This window comes from Epinephelus moara, chromosome 24, assembly GCF_006386435.1.
Source record: "Epinephelus moara isolate mb chromosome 24, YSFRI_EMoa_1.0, whole genome shotgun sequence".
NCBI lineage: Eukaryota > Metazoa > Chordata > Actinopteri > Perciformes > Serranidae > Epinephelus > Epinephelus moara.
Window position 1 is genome coordinate 21,264,389 of NC_065529.1, and position 17,694 is coordinate 21,282,082.

General features: G+C 43.8%; 1 protein-coding gene across 2 annotated transcripts in view; it reads right to left on the reverse strand.

The window, feature by feature from the left end:
* prickle2b (prickle homolog 2b) overlaps positions 1-17,694 on the reverse strand; it is a 115,709-nt gene that overhangs the window by 46,798 nt on the left and 51,217 nt on the right. The window contains exon 1 of one of the 2 annotated variants that reach the window (XM_050037291.1): positions 13,467-13,659. The exons of the other annotated variant lie outside the window; for it this stretch is intronic. The gene's annotated coding sequence lies outside the window, so the exon portion shown is untranslated. Of the gene's footprint in view, positions 1-13,466; positions 13,660-17,694 lie in introns of those variants that run through there. 2 annotated transcript variants of the gene reach the window in all.

Genomic DNA, 17,694 nt, shown 5'->3' on the forward strand with positions numbered 1-17,694 from the left:
TGAGAGGATGTGATAGTGTTGCATTAGTATGTAACTAATCTAACAAATAACTCGAGACTGGTGGCCAAATTCTGTAATGAGAAAGCAATGAGGAGCACACCGCTCGCTGTTTCTGTGTTCCAATATGGAGTTTTGGAAATGTGGAATAACTCAGTAATGTCACAGGAGGTTACAGAGGCAATATTTCTATTTAAAAAGGTTTCACAAACGTCTTTCTGCAGCTGCACCCGCGAGCAACTTTCTCCATCTCTCTCTCTGTCAGTCTCTCCTCATCTTCCTTCCACCAAACGAGATAATTTCCTCTCATCACCCCATTCTTCTGCTCCACATTCCTTAGTATTTGATCACTGCCGATGTTGATCTCTCACTCCCTCCTTCTGCTTCACAAATCAAACACAACCCAACATGCATACCCTCCCTGTAAGAGAGACACAATAAAACCTCAACAATTCACTGTGACAACGGCACACAGGCTCTACTTATGTGTATGTGAGTGTGTATGTGTGTGTGTGTGTGTATGTGAATGTATGTGTGTGTTTGCTTTGTGGGATTCCTTTCTGTATAGATTTGGCAAAACATAGCAGGAGGAGACATGGATCACAGACTGCCGGGAATCAATTTCTAAACCATTAGTGGCCAAATTACAGAGAGACAGAAACAAAGATGGCAAGACAGCAGAAAGAAAGTAGGAAAGAAATCCCGAAGATGAAGATATGAAGCAGGGAAAAGAACAGCTTGCAGCAGTGGAGGAGAAACAAGTTACAGAGAGCAGTATGTAGGCTGGGTTGCTGGAAAGATGACTTGTTTGGAATCAGACCAATCTACAGGCTGTGTGTCTGTATGAAGCGGAGCCAAAGTATACACCACACACACACACACACACACACACACACACACACACACACACAGAAACACACACAGCCATCACTCCAGTGACCTCCACCACCCTGAACATGATAAGCTTGTCCAGCACCAGACGGCAGGCAAAGTTTGTTACCAGCTAACTAGCTTGTGGAGCATTTAGCATTCCCTCAGGAGTTGGTGGAGAGCAAAACAGAACTAAAAGGAGAGTAAATGTTGGATCTAAGTTCCTTGGAGGATCAGAGGCATGGTTCCAAGTGAATGCTTATCTTACCCTGTATCTGCTGACTGTGTAAAGAAACAACTGTCGCCAACATTTTTTTACTATTATCAGAAATGAGTGATTGACTGTGTCTACTGAAACCAGCATAATTTATTTAGCCCACTTGGATACAGAATCTGTAAGCAACAGTACAAGGTTTTGCAATTGGAAGTGATTTGCGGTTGTAGTCTGATTAGTATTTTCACGCTTGAGTGGGAGGTAACAACTCTGTGTGGAGAACTGAAATGCAATCTCAGAAGCCATTGGCTATCATCTGATGAAGGTTTTACCTTTTTATTAGCTTCTTTTGTATTAATCTACATTCATATACAGATATTTGTTTATGGAGATTAGCTGAGATGATTGCCGCACAGAAGAGAAAGTCTTGGCCTGGATACCCACTTGCTAATCCTCAACCCCTGAAATATTGGTCGTCGCCCCGTTGCCACCGATAGTTGATGGGTTCTTTGATCGGGGTTAAAATAAATACTTTGTTGAGGTTGCAGGTAAACAGTGATCTCCTATATCGAAGTCCTGGCACACATCAGTGATATGTCATCACTGGGCACTTGCTCAACAACTGATACGGTCATTTCTCTTGAGAGGACAGTCTTAACAAGAAATTGGTTTTGTCCACCAGAGAGTGACCTGTGCTCTCCTTATCCTTTGCCCCGGTAAAGAAAACAGAGTTTCTCATCAATCATTCTGCAAGCTGCTATGTGGAAATTGGATCATTTCAGAAAGGCAAGTGATCCATAGTAGTGAACTGAACTCTACTTCCATACTGTTCCATCCAGTATATCATTAATTTAGACTTTAGAATCGTAACCCATATGTCAATTAGATATTTTCTTTTATCAGATCAATGAAACAGCCCAGGCCTGCATTTACACACTATTTATAACATGTAACAATATGAAACCTTCCACCCATCCTGCTACTGATTATCATACTGTATAGAGGCCCAGCCAGCATGACAAGCAGCCTCCACTGTGCCAGGTTGGCACGGTGGGCGGGTGCCAGGGGGCTAGATGAAGTGTCAGGGGGTGGTATCCTCTGAAACCTGCTCCAACTGGTGATGTGTGAGCGGGCATCAGGCTGACTGTGGGTCCATATGGCTTTTTACATCAATACCACAGCGGGGGGTTAACTATTAATGTGTCACATCTAGGACACAATAGGAGAGATGTCGATTTGAGACGGGACATCCGGCATCAGACACACCTTATAGTTACTGTCACGCAGTCACTTTAATTTCAACATGGATATGTCTGCAGACATATGGAGTTATGACAAGTTAAATGATATCAGCCTGATTATAGCTCGACCCGGCAGATGTAGGGTGTGTGGGCTTGGATCGGGAACAAGAATGGGCGTCGGGCGCGACACACAAGTGTGGTGCGTCATAGTGGATGACAACTGGGATGCCTTACCATGTTCTGAATTTTTTGACCTTCCCTCACGTCCACACACAACTGTAAACATGGCAAAGTGAAAGAGAATGATGTTGGTGCTGCGAGGTGGAACTGTGAAACAGAGGAAAGGTCACTGTTCTTTTTTCTTACTTTTATGGGGGCTTTTCTGAAGAAGACAGACAGCATCATAAAAAACACTTTTGTTTGTTTACATCATTGTTCCTGGAAGTCCGTTCCTAGCCCCCCCTTTCTGATGACATTATGTACACCGCGAATGACGGCAAGCTTTGATTGGTTGGGGACTGACGCGAGTCTCTCATGTGTCTCAGCCAAGAATTTATGACTCTATAACTGCCTCATGTGACACAGTGACCATCGCAACAGACAAAAATATTGTGTAGTCTGAGCCTGGCATTAGATTTCAGGTAATGAATCCCAGGCTGCACTTCAACATTTGCTGTTTATGCTGCATACACAAGCACATTCACAACACACGCACATGGATAGACACACAAAAACACACAGAGATCCTGTGGGTACATACAAAGAGAAGAGAGTCGGAGAGAGAGAGAGAGATCCATCGTCCCTGTCCTACTTTCCACCACAGTTCTCCTTCTCTCTCCCAGCTCCAGTCTTTTGGGAGGGATCAGTGAAAAACTGCCTGTCAGCAAAGTTCAGGCTCTACTGTACATCCAGTGCTGTTCCCTCCTAATTCAAAGCTTCCCCTCTGCAACACTATCAATGAAAGGGAGCAGAAATCCAATTTCAACAGCAGATACCAGATTCACAGGACTTACAGGCTGGCACAATAAAGCATTAACAAGCACATAAATAGCCTACATATGAACATATTAGTGCATCCATCACAGCACAAGGATCATTTTCAGAAGAAGAGATTATTTGTTATTCTGAACACACCACATTACATCAACAGTTTAATCACAGTTTTCTACAGAGAGCTGTGTGTCATAGGGGTGAATGAGAGGTTTCACCTGTCTACATCTAGATACAGGCGTCACATAGTCAAGGAGGCAGGCAACCACACGCAGAGACACAGCCAGAAAATGACACTTTCAGATTCCTCTGAAGTGCATCACTTTGTTGACACTAACCCACATAAAGATAAAAATCAAAGCGCTGTGAATTTCACTCAAAAAAAAGTCTTTTTTTCCCGGTTGGGCTTCGGTTGGATGCATCACTGCAATGCAACACAGATGAAAAAAATTCAATTCTGGCTGACTGTTTGACTTTGTGTTTGCTGTTTGTTTCAGCTGAAAATATCTGCATCTGAGTTGGTATAGACTTGTCGCTCTCATCCTTTGGGCCCTCTCTGACTGATACGAGTACTTGGATATCGCTGTTGTTTGGCCTCTGCGTGTACGGACACATGCAAAGGGGGGAGGAGACACACATTTACTGTTAGCTATTGTCTTCCCTGCACACTGAACATGTACTGTTTGTGCACCAGTGACAAACTGGCAGGCTGACGTCTCAGTGTACTGGAGACAGCGGCGGAAACCGCAGGACAACACGACTTGTTTACTGCAGAGGAGGAATTTACCATTTGTCTTGACTTCCATCACTCGCTCTGTGTGTGTGTGTGTGTGTCTGTGTCTGTGGAGAAACACTGTGTCTTGTGCATTACCAGCCTGTCATGCTGAACAATAGGTTGTTTTACAAAACCCACACTCCTGCCACCCCTGGTCTGGGTGGAGAGACAGAAACACAACGAAGGTAAAAATGTGTGCGTTCCTGTGTGTGTGTGATGGGGATACAGTGCGTGGTAGGAAGAGACAGATCATCTGTCATAAGTTTGTGTGTGTAAATGTGTGTGTGTTCTTTGCAATGCAGGAGCTTGTCACAAAGTCTGTTGTGTGTGTGTGTGGATCATTCAAACTTCTGTGTGTGTGTGTGTGTGTGTGTTCTCCTTGGCATGATTGAGCGGGTCTCGCGGCCGTGCCAAGGCTGCGGTTATTCTCCAGCCAGAGGCAGATCCAGAGGAGCACAGATACTTCATTATGGCCTCATTCATCACCCCTGGGACAGCTTGGCACCGCTCTCAGCCCCCCTCCTCCTATCCCTCCTCCTTCTCCTCCCTCCAACCTCGTCCCTCGCTCCTCTCTACTTACAGCTGCACAGGTCCCTCGCTCAGCATCTCCTCTACGTCTTTCACCTCATCTCCCTCCCTCAGTGTACTGTTCCTCTGTGCTTATTACTCTTCTTTCCTCTGGTCAGATACTTCCCCCTCACTCTGCTGCCTGCTTGCTTCGCTCCAGTGTTTCCCCCGCTCTCACTTTACTTACCTTTTTTTAAGCTTCACCCTATACCCTCTTTCTCTTTTTTAATTAACTCTCTCTCTAATCCTCAGTGTCCCTCTGTCTTGACCCACCCTCCCAGGCTTTCATTAACTTCCTCACTCCCTTTTCTCTCCTTCTTCCCATAAACTGGGCTCATTTTTCATTCCTGTTACTCCTCCTGCTCCTCCTCCCATAACTGATCTGAGAACCACTGAGACATAATTGTGTGTATGTGTGTTAGAGTAGGTTGATATTCTGGGAAATACGCCTTTTTTCTGAGAGTTAAATGAGAGGGTCGATACCACTCTCATTCCTGTATATTACGTAGAGAGCTAGAGCCAGGAGGCTATTAGCCTAGCTTAGCATAAAGACTGGAAGAAGAGGGAAACAGCAAGCAGGGCTCTGCCCAGAATTTAAAAAAAGCTGCTACCAGCACCTCTAACAGCCAAAATACATGGGGCACAGACGCAGCATCTCACGTAGGCAGAGCGGGGCAGGGTTTTTTACCTGCTGCATAGACTCTGTCTCTCCAGCGTGTGGTTGCTGCCAGCTTTAGTGTGTGTGTATTGAGTTTTTTGCCAAGTGATACTGCAGTTGGAAGTGTCTAGAGTATATTGGACTCAATATAAAAACACACACAGGGCTGCTCTGCTGCTTTGCATCTCTCTGGTAAAATAAGGTAATTGTTTTTTATCATCTTCAAACAGATTGCGCTAGTTTTATACACAATTCTATGTACTTTTTACCTGTTGGAGGGCTGCAGAGCTGCACACAGACAGGGAAAAAAGACCAGCTACATAAAGATATGGTTGAGTGGCGTTGTGCCCGCACAGGCCAGCACAGCTTCCAGGTTCAGTGTAGCAGCTTCAGTCGATTATAATGGTCAAGGTCTGCTGTGGCTGAAGTGTCACGCTGCGCCCATGTCCCATGTATTCTGGCCATAAGGTACTCCCAAAAAGAACGCTGTGTCCATGCAGGACTATTTGCTATTGATGATGGTTGAACTTTTTTGCTCTTGCTGCTGTGGCTTGTAATATAAGCATGGCAACCACAAAGATGAAAATGATAGCAGGAGTTAACTTTAGTAGTATCTGAGCCATGGATGTAAAAAGACAACTGGATACAGCATTGGAGATTAGCTCCCACTCATTACTAGGAAAGTTTCTCAGTCAGGTAAAAAAGTTTGACTTCCCGGGTATAAAATGACTCCCATCTTGCCCACTGTTGGACACACAAAGCAGGCACACTACAGACTTCCACAGGCCGAGCGGCTAACTTCTGCCAGCTGAGCAGCTAACCTCCATCCCTTTGCTAACTTGGATAGGAATTAAATGATTTAATTGTGCAGCTCTTCTAGACTTTACAAATATTATTGGACCGAATTGATGAAATATTGATAGTGAATGAGCAACAACGAGGCTCCAGGCAGAGAGCTGGGCTTTGAACCCAACTTCTATAGTGGCCAAACAGTGCAATTACACCTTCACATGATGCCCTGTGGCTCAAAAGACTTTTCCCCATTGACTTACATTGTGAAAGGGACGTCTGTAAATCAATGGATACATTTTTTCGAGCATCACAACCCCTGCGAAATGACTCGTTTCATTATCAGAATTTGATCCATTCAGTCCAAAAACATATGGAAAGTCTAGACGAGCCGCACAATTGAATTATTTTTTATCCCTAATCAAGTTAGCGGAGAGCCTAACCAGAAGTAGCCAGGTTGGTCAGTGTAAGTCTGTAGTGCTCTATGGGCCACACAGTGCAGAGGCAGTGACGGTCATCTGGGTAATTTTATAGGCATCAGTTTAACTTTTTTGGCTTCATGCACCCCTGAGCAACTTTCATAGGAATGAACGGGGCCCTGCCTTCAACGCTGTATCCAGGTCTGTTTTTACATCCATGGCAACAGCCAGGTACAGCGACTTCCAAGAATCATGTTGTCACAGAGAATAAACTGGTTTTCATCAAGAAATAGTTACACCACTTCCTCTGAAACCACAAATGACCATTTTTACATTCCTGTTTGTGCATGGATTAAAGAAATAAGAGATAATATGTTGATTGGTGAGCTTTAGAAGTGTTGGTAGGCAGATCTGAGCCATTTCCCCTGCTGCAAGTCTTTATGCTAAGCTAATCTAATGGGCTTCTGTCTGTTCACTGTTAGAAAGAAAACAAATAAGCTTGTCACAAAATGTTGAACTATCCCTTGAAGAGGTAGCTGTTTGAGTTTCATATACTGTCAACACCTGGGGAGGCTTCAATCTTTTCACTGACATAAAAAACATAAAAAGGAGCCTACAGCACAGAATCTGGTGTTTTGCCCTTTACAGTTCTTTTCCTTTACCCTTTGAATCTGTACAGTGTGTGTGTGTGTGTGTGTGTGTGTGTGTGTGTGTGTGTGTGTGTGTGTGTGTGTGTGTGTGTGTTTGGACCACACGAGTGGGGAGCCTACCTGCTGTCCCATATGGTTGGCATTCAGCCTAATTAAAGCTTTTGTTGCCCCACAAACTGGGTGTATCACCATAAGTGCTCCCTGAAGTCCTGTATTTATGGCAACTTGGCATTATAAACAAGGATAAAAGGAGAGCGGAGACAAGTCTAAATTCTCTGCACGTCGCCATAGAGACAGAGGAGAAGTTCACACAGCAGCTAACCAGCAATGCCAACTCACATGCCCACGTTATGACCGTAAATAGTGCCACTGTCATGTGAACTGCTCGGATTTTATGGTCATACAGACATGTTTTTAAAAGACATGGAACAAAAAAGAAGTGAATTTGTTGTCATGTAAATGTATTCATATCATAGAAAAATCAAAGGCAGTCAAAGCAATGCTCTTTGGGAAGATAACTGATGTGTCTCTACCTATCTGTGCTCGCCATCTACGACACTGATCAAGCTGACAGTTATACAGTCCACAAAGCACTTCTCGACAGCCTTTTCCACTCCTATCCCACATAGCAGTCATGCCTCTGGGACTAGCTCAGGGTGACCCAAGCAGAAGACATATGACACTGAAACATTAACACATGACCCTGCGCTCACTGGCTGAGGTCAGTGCGGAGAAGCTGCCCTCACACAGCCTGAAAAATGGCCACGCTTTGCTACACTATCCAGGTGAGAACCACACACAGTAAATGAAGATTGAAACCTCAATGAATCGGCAAACATGGAGAAAATGCTCATCAACTTAGCATGAGAAAGCATTGCTCTTGCTGCGATTCAGTTCATAATTATCCTCCATCAGGACTTTAATGAACTGTGTGAGAGCTGGCACTTCCGCTGCTCGCTGTGAAACCAAAAATAGCTCTGTTTTGTGTGGCGCATGCAGCAGATGGATCAAAAACAAAGAATTTCCACTGCCAAATTTTCCACCCTGAAACTTTTTTTTTTTTTTTTCCACAGACAGAGGTGGTGTGTCGGGCTGTTAGGGAGCTCTGTGTTCTTGACCAAACATGATGGAAAAACATGGGAGGTGTGGAACAAAATCAAATTAGCTTGTCGCTAATGCTGCGGCTCAGCTGTGTGTCTCATTTCCCTTATTAACCCTTGCAAGAGATGTAAGGCCGCCCCGCATCCCATGAAACTCCAATCCATCTCTTCATGTGTAATGAACGCTGCAGGACGGGAGGCAGCCCTCAGCTAAATGAACGCTACTCGGGCCACTTTCACAGCAATGTCAAGAGATGGTGAAAGGAGATAGGTTAAGAACAACATCTGGGGCCTCTTTGATCACTGATGACTCCACGTGGGAGAGAAAAGGAAGGAGGAAAGAAAATGAAAAAAGACGGAGCGAGTCTGAACATATTTCTCTTTGTGTATGTGTTATCAAGGACACAAATGACTCAGAGTGATGCGTCCATCCGCTGTTGAAAATACAGCATGGGCAAAAGCTCATTTCCATCTTCGTCAGCAGAAAAGTTCAGACAGAAAAAGTTCAAGTGGAGGATACAGAGGGCTCCGACTCTTCACCCAGTCACCTCGAACTGATGCATCCTGTAAAAGTTGCTGCTATCAGGCAATTTTTTTTTACATTTTTGAATCGGGGTTGTGTTTACAAAAAATGCCTTCCATTGTGAACCTTGAACAAAGCGCTATTGTTGTGTCCGGGTCTCAGCATGACAATGACTTGATTTCCATGAGATTTTTATGGTAATTGACTTAATCTCTGTAACCTAATCAAGGTTTCAGGCAGTAAACAGCAAGAAAATGAGAACAGAGAGTGACGTTGTGGTCGAGATAGAAGAAAATGGAGAACGCTGTTCTGTATGGCTTGACTGAGATAATTTCGACATGCTGCTACAGTGAGGAGCGTTGTTAAGGGTGGTTGGTTTGGCTGCCACATGACAAGATAGTCACATTCTTTGTAGACATCGCCCCTCTTGTTCTTCCACAGTTTTCCACTTCCTCCTTATTTTACCAATCTTTCATGGTTTCGTGGATTCCGTCCTGGTCCATTTTTCTCTCTCCGACCCTCCTCCACTCCCTTTCTCTTTATTCATTTGCCTCAATCCTCTTATTCCCAGGCCACTCTATATCTGTCTCCCTGTCTCTCCATCTTCCTCCCTCACACTCCTCCCCCCTAATCACTCCCATCACTCTCTTGTGAAGAGGGGAGGGAAGCAGGCTCTTGTGTTTGACAGACAGGTCCTGAGTGCAGACATCTCCCCGCGGTCGACCTTATCACTGGCCAAGCCTGGCAGAGTTGAGTGGCAGCCGGCTTTTTCTGGCCGCACTTTTCGCCTCTGGTCGTCTCCAGAGGTCTCTCTACAGTGTGTATGTGTGTATTCCAACACATCTGCGAACAGGCCTGTCTGATACAAATGTCGAAGTACACAAGAGACTATAATTGCAATCTGTTGTTTAATTCAAATTAGGCTGCTGCTTTTGTATTTCTTCTTATTTGAAATGACCTTCAAAAGTCATTCAGTGCTTCAGCGGGGCTGAAAGAGCTTTTGTTTCAGTTAGACCCCCCCCCCCCCCCCACACACACACACACACACACACGTTAAGTCTGTCATAACTGTGACACAACCCAATTACCCAGTTACTCTGTTATTTCATTCAAGTTCCATCCTGTCTGATCCCTCAGACGGCCAACCTGAGAGCTTACTGTAAATGTCCCGAGACTGATGATGTCTGGCACTGGGTAGAGATGAAGTACAGGTTCTTTACGGTCCCACGATCCATAGATCGGAAACAGCAAGGAAGGATGCAACAAAAAGGAAGAGAGGATGAGGAAAACAAGCAGACGAAATACACGAGGGGACTCATGTTTTCTGTCTCCTCTCTCCAAAGTCATCTTCAAACTTTCTGTCTGATGTCACAATGATACAGCCTTGTCTGTGGTTACATTAGCCCCAATGTTTGAGGTACTAACAACTGAAATCCAATATTTATTCATGATAGTAGCACGTATCTCAGTATGGCAATGTTGGGTCAGTTGTTTTGTCCGACGGTCGTTGGGCCACTGCTTTGGTCCAGCCTGAAATATCTTAGCAAATATTGGATGGGTTGCCATTAAACTGTGCACAGACATTCATAATCCCAAGGGGATGAATCCTGCTGATCTGGGTGATTCTGCACTTTTCCTGTAGCACCTGGAGCAGGACGTTTTCATTTATCCTTTGAAATATCTCAACATTTTGTATGTTCATGAACAACTTTTCACAAGATGTATGCTACTGACTGCAGTGACTTTTCCTCTAGGGCCACAATAATTTTGTGGTTTTGAGTAAGATGTCTCAATAACAACTGGATAGATTGGCATGAGAATTGGTACAAAAATTCTAGGGCTGAAACAGTTCCTCGAGAAACTTGAGGAACTCAATTATTGAAAGTCATCTATACAAATGATCTGCATTAATGCTTTGTTTAATCTATATCTGCTGCACATTGGTTTTGCATGGATGATTATTACTATGGTACAACGCGTTTATGCTGCGGACATGTGACTGACTGAAGATCATACATCCATGCTCAAAGTAGAAGATGTGATTTGAAGGCACGGATGGCAAAATAATGGAAGAGAGAGAAAATAGCAAGGGATGAAGAGAAGAGACTGGCCAGAGACAGAAAGTGTCCAAACTTTGTGAAATTTCAAGCTGAAACAAAACTAAAACTCTGTACAGTGCATCTATTGTAAAACCAAACCAGCTTACCACAATAGCATTATGTCAGTATATCAATTTATATTTACTATTGCTCTTTAATAAAGAAAAAGTATTTCTTATCCAATTACTCGATTAATAGATGAATTTATTGGTAGAATTTTCAATTACTAAAATAATCTATAGCTGCAGCCCTAAAACAATCCCCCTCAGGATATAATAGCTTTGAACTTTCTGAAATTACGTTGGTTCATCACTAAATACATCACTATCATATCAAGTACAGCCCAACAGTGTTGCTAGCATGGCTAGAGTTTTAGTCTTGTTATTTAAAATGGTCCTCTCATCCAAGCAGGAACTACGCTACACTGCCAGGAGATGACGTCTCACTCTGAATATGTGAAGAATATTGTGGGAGGTGAAAATTCACAGCTAAAACGTGAATATAGAGTTAAAATAGAGTGTGATCTTCACAATAACAGATCCTAGATTTGTCATTTAATAAATTTGATACTGATCAAACAAGAGGAGGTATGATTAAAGAATTCATGGCACAAAAAGAAGGAAATAAAGGTGATATTGACAAACAGGAAGAAAATACCGTGTTTTTCTGAATCTAGTGAATGAAAAGCACAATAACAGCCCTTTTAGAGATTCAGATGATGAAACATAATTAGGATTGAAATCAATGGAACTGATCAATGCAGCTTTACGTTGATACACCGCTGTGAGCCAGCTCCTTGACATCGATCGGTTGACAGCACGCGAATGCAGGCGGTGGGTCTGGGAGCAGGAGGAAGAATGGGGGGTGGTGAGGCGACCACTCACTTACCAAATCAATTGCCGCTCTCACCGCCTGAGAAGCAACTGAAGATCTACTTGCAGAAGCTAATTCATTCATCCCTGTGTTTTCCATCCCCCTCCCTGACCCTGAAACGAACGTCTTCCTTCTGCTTTAGTGAGCTCAGCAGATTTTAAATCTTTCTTTACTCCGGTGAAACTTTGAAATGAGGGATGTTTGTCTTGAGGTCGGGAAGGAAGCGGTTATAGGATGAGAGGGCAGGTCTTTCCATAACTGTCAACAAATCCACTTTATCTCGTAATTCTACTGATGAAATGATTTTCCTACAGACATACACAAAATTCACATTTCGTTCCCTAGCAACACGTTTAAATCAGTCAACGCGGAGGCCCTTTGCTTGTAGGTGCAGGCGCTGTGGGTGGGTGCTCCAAGCCCAGGTGCAGAGACACTGCAAGCTGCATGAAGCGCAGGAAACTGCAGGACTCACTGTGCTCTAAATCCAAGCCTCTTTTTTTTTTCTTCCCTCCCCTTGTTAGTCTTTTACCAGCCGCTCACACAAGGGTGCCATCAACAGAGCTGGCAGCATGTCTGTGTGGAATGCACTCTGGCAATTTACGGACACACTCACACGGTCAATAAAGACTGTTGAGCCAACGCTGGATCTCGCACATGTAAACTGTTCTTAAACTTGTCACATATGACATGATTTGAGGAAGAACACACACTGGAGGCTTTAGGGAAAGGAGGAAAGGAGCCCTCGATTTGTCCGGCAACTCATGGCACTGACATATATAGGCATGCGCTGATACAGTCACACAAAAGACACAGGGCCAAGCACACACCCCCTCTGGCACATGCAGACCCAAACACATACAGAGTCTGGGAGACAACAGTCTGCGCGCTGCCTGGACCTGGCAGCCTAATATAAGTGTCCGGGTTAAAAATAAAAAAGGGGAAGGCATGTCGCACAGCTGTGAGATGCTGGGAGATTTCTGTGCTGTCAGCCTACTTAAATCGCAACAGCTGAGATGACAAGGCAACTGCCTTTTCCTCTTCTCCCTTCTGTCATTCACTTGCTTTTTATTCCCCTCTCACTCTAACTCAATCCATCACTACACCTTTAGCCATTTCTCTTCCCCTTCTTTCTCCCCTGACACATATTTTCTCACTTCCATCTTTCTCTCCCTTGTCTAAAGATATCGCCACCCACTCCTGACAACTGCGTTGGCAGCCCAACAAAGCAGCACCCTTGGGAACGGAAAGACAAGATTCAAGTGACGCTTTTACTCAGTTGTCACTCGTCAGTCGTAATTCACTGTAAAAATCTCACAGGCGGGATTGCGCACCAATGTGCCGGCACAGTCGCTAAAAATTACTCTCACACTTGTGAAAGCACAGATACAGTCAGACATGAAACACACATGCACCATGGATTGCCCAAATTGCTGCAGTATGCATGCCCTCCCGAAATTAAAACATTCCATAATGTCTCAATCGTCAAGATAAGTCAACAGTGTTCTTAAGAAAACTAACCAATCACTGAGGGGATTAGCTATCCAGAACGAAGGTGTCAAACTGCAGAATTTACACCACCCAGGGGAAAAGTCTTGACTCCCTGCCAAAGACAACTCCTCTCCTCCAATCAGCGCCTCAGAAGCCGGCACGAACAAATCAGCAGCTGAATGAAAAGGATGAAAATTTTTAAAAGTTACTCACCGCTTCCCACTTCCCCCCTGGCTGAGCTGGGAATGAGGTGGAGGGGGGGAGAAACACACTAAACGACAGGAGGATCTCAGGGGGGGCAGAGAGCAGCAGCAGTGCGGCAGCCTGAAGCAAACACTTTCAACGGCTCCCCCTAATTGAAAAATTCTGTTTTCATCTCTCTCAGATTGAGAGGGAGAGAGAGAGGGGAGGGAAAAGAAACAGATGCCGTGAGCTGAGGTGATGAGGAGGAGAGGAGCGGTTCTGCCAGCAGACGGTCAGCAGGGTGAGAACGGTGAGTGCGAGTAAGAGACCAAGAGGAAGTAAGAGGACGACAGAGTTTTTCAACAGACGCATGCAATCAGGGGTGACCACCAAGCTGGTTGCTGAGAGGGCAAACAGTCCACAACATTAACCCCTCCCACTGCCTGTCAACAGCAGTCAGCATTTCTTCCCCTAAGCCCCTTCCCCACATGTGATTAACCCGTAAATGTTCAGGCAGTCTTCTGCGCTGACATCATGTGGGAACAGGAAGCCCAGTCGGCTTTCCACTTAAGAAGGTTTACAGCAACTTGCAGAGTCAGAACCAAGCAAAATCACTGGATGAAAGCTATAAGTTAAGAAATTCTTACAGAGGAAGCAATCGCAACAGATACAGACAGTTCAGAAGCTCTGATATCAAACACTAGAGCTGGCTGTAGGAGCTCTGTCATGGGATGATATGTGCAGCAAGACAAAACACAGAGGGAGCAGCAGAGAATTTGCTTCACTGTTTCTACAGAAGTAATGACCTCTTTCAACTGACATAACAATCCCAACTCAAAGACCACTTGCTTTTCCCAGAGCTTTCAACATGGTCATCATCACTGGATGGAGTTGGATGTCATCGACATGCAAGCTCAGTAGCTGTTATGATTTAATCTATAAAACTTTTATGACTTCTAGTCTGTGTTAGCTGAAAAGTTGAGCATTAAAGTTCATTATTGACTTCAGAAATAGAAGTTTGACTCAACTCAAGGTCCACTTACTTGAAATTATCTTGAGTTTTCAGCTGTATTACACACAGTAGCTAAGCTTGGATGTCAACAGATCTGAGCAAACTTCTAGTGAATCTCAAGTTGGTTTTGCTTATTGTTTATTTGTTGTTATATTACATTTTTGCATCAATTTCATTAGAGCTGCAACTCTTCATTGATTAATCAATAGCTGATCGACAGAAAAAGTAATCAGCTACTTTGGTAATCAATTAGGATTGAAGTAGAAATGAGAAATTCCTTGGTTCTAGCTTCTCTAATGTGAGATCTTGCTGCTTTTCTTACACCAAAAACACAAAAAAGTAGTGGTGCAGTGCAGCCTGCAGCTAGCTGCCATGCAATGGCTATGGAAAGCTGCGGTGGTAGCTCTGAGCTGCGGCCCTTTGATTCTGCTGCGAAAAGCAATGAAACTAAAAGTTAGGGATAGTTTAACTCTTCATGGTGAATTACGGCAAGAGAATAACCACAGTGAACAAAGTGAAAAGAATTTCTTCCTGCCTGAAACACATAAACACTCCTCCCCACAGCAGAAAAATGTGATTCTTGAAGAAAGCCCAAATTTGGCGTTGCTTAGCGTGTTTTTGGTGTTAGTCATGTGACAGTAAACTGACTATCTTTAGGGTTTAGGAGAGTCAGGCAACAAAACAACCTGATAGCATCCATTTTGGCTTTAGGAAACTGTGACGGCCATTTTGTCTCCCACTTTTTGATATTTTCTTAGACCAAACTATGAAAATAAACATACAGCTCTAAATTTAACAGCTTTATTTGTCAGGTAATAGCCAAAAATGAAGAATCCCGATGTGTCACAGTTGAATATCCAGAAGTAGATTCTCAAGTTAAACATAGAGAAGCAGCCCAGAAACAAGTAATAAGAATTGATGTAAATAATGTTGATATCTTATTGCATTAACAGGCTACAAAAATTAGTGTGGCTCACTTCCTCGTGTTTCTAATTTATGTGGTAGCACATAAACCTATCAAGTCAGCAGACTTTGGAAGCACTGTGTGAAACAGTGATTGATGTTGTGTCCTGTCTTTTCCACACAGCAGCTCAGTATTTGAGCCTGAAGGCATTCGTATTGTACTTTAAATATGCTGCGTGCATGAGCACAAACTGTTTCACTGAATCAATTTTTAATGCAAATTAGGTGTCTTCAGTTGTACAATGACTGATCCTTACGTTTTTAGAGAGTACGAGAGTATTATTCCCTCTTCAGTAGTCAATCAGTCTACTCTCCCTCCTCTAAATCCACAGGGGCAACAGTCTATGGAAACATCTGCTAGAGCACTTTCCAAAAGCTCTCTTCTGTAAAAAGTTGGACTGATGTACATTCAGTGAGCAGCGGATAACTTAAATCAGCCCAAGTTGACTGCAACCTTGTAATGGGTCTCTGGGTGCCAAATCCTAAACTAACCATAGCCCAAAATGGACGACTCTGAAGGGAGGTCCCCCCCCCCCTATCCCTGCCTGCCAGTCATATGTCAAATAAATACAGGAAGAGAAACGGTGAGGGAGAGAGTGAACACAGGAAAGAGTGATCTATCTCGGCGCAGTCCGAGGTCGAGGTTTCTGGCACCGTCAGCGACTGTGATGTGGGCAGAATGTCATCACTTCTTATGTGGCACTCACACTGTGCACCTACTGTTCTCAGGAGTGTGGGGTGGCCAGACTCACAGCTGTAAATATTGAGGGATTTCTGGAGAACAAACAGCGCTGCAGCCAAGAAAGGTGGCTCCTGTCCACACCTGACAACAAAGACTTGTGTTGTTCCTGCTGAGGACATGCAGGTATTCACGGGACATTTACATTTCACAAGAACAGACACAAACACACAAAAATAAAGCAAGACAAAGATGCAAGGACAAACAAAAAAGTCGCTCAGGCTTGGAAAATAATGCGTATACAACGCCAGTCACCAGCCCTGAAGACACACACTGTCTCACAACATTTATGTAGATTAAATCAGATACAGGCAACAAGCCACAACGCCTCATGTTTCCTTTCCTGCTACTATGGAAACTGAACTGCTGCAGTCCACATCTCTCAAAACTGGTACAAAAGCTTACCATCATGCCCCAAATATGCTGAGAATCACCCTGCTGTGCCAGGCAAAATTGGTCCCATTTGTACTGAAGAAAATAGCAGGAATGACCAGGCACCACCTGACCGCATGCAAGAGCTCTCTTCAGCAAAAAAAAACAAAAAAAAACACCTCACTTTCCTAATGACCGACCTAATGCTTTTCAAAAAATGAGATCATTTGTCACTGTTAAAAACAAAATGTGCGTGACGAGGGCCTGAGGTGTGTCCAGGAAGAGGAAAGGAAAAGGAGAAGAAAAAAAAAAACGCCCCCTCGCCCCTTCGTCCCCACACAGAGAGGATAAGTCATGTACTCATCCCCCTCTTCCCTTCAGGAACAAATGAAGTTATCAATCAATCCCACGGTCCCACGGAGAGAGGGAAGAGAGGGCCAGAGGCTCACAGAGACTAAAGCTGAGGCGGCCAAAAACACTCCATGAATACAAGCTGATTGTGTTCAGGAAGAGCCATAAAGCACAGTAGCAGACAGCTGAATCTATACATGCATATCAGTTCTTATGTTTGCACGCATCTGTATATGTGAGAGTGTGAATCACACAATGACACACTGCTGTGACAACAAAAGGGGCTCCTTCATGTGTACATATTCAGAATCATCTATTGCTAATAGAGAGGCAAAGTCCCTCCTCTTACCGTGGACACATTTATCAATTTAAAAGATAATTTTGCAAGTCAAGAAAGTCACTGTTTGTTGTACAAGTGTTGAAATGTAAGACTGTAAAAACACATAATTAGAAAGATGAAGTAAAGTCGCACAAATTATATCATAACTGCCTGTCTTACTTAAGCTACAATGCCTGTGCGTTTCAAGATGGGATGACCTCATACAAACAATGGGTCTTGCTTGTTCTTCCACTTCCCAGCTGATAAAAAGACCAAGAGTTGCTGGATAAAACACATCAGGTAAGAAAATGTTAAATTTTTGCATGGAACATAGCTGAGTTACCTAGCTAGCTATCGATCTGGTGTTGGTGACGTACAGTGGTGTGAAAAAGTGTTTGCCCCCTTCCTGATTTCTTACTTTTTTGTATGTTTTCCGCACTTAAATGTTTCAGATCATCAAACAAATTTAAACATTAGTCAAAGATAACACAAGTAAACACAA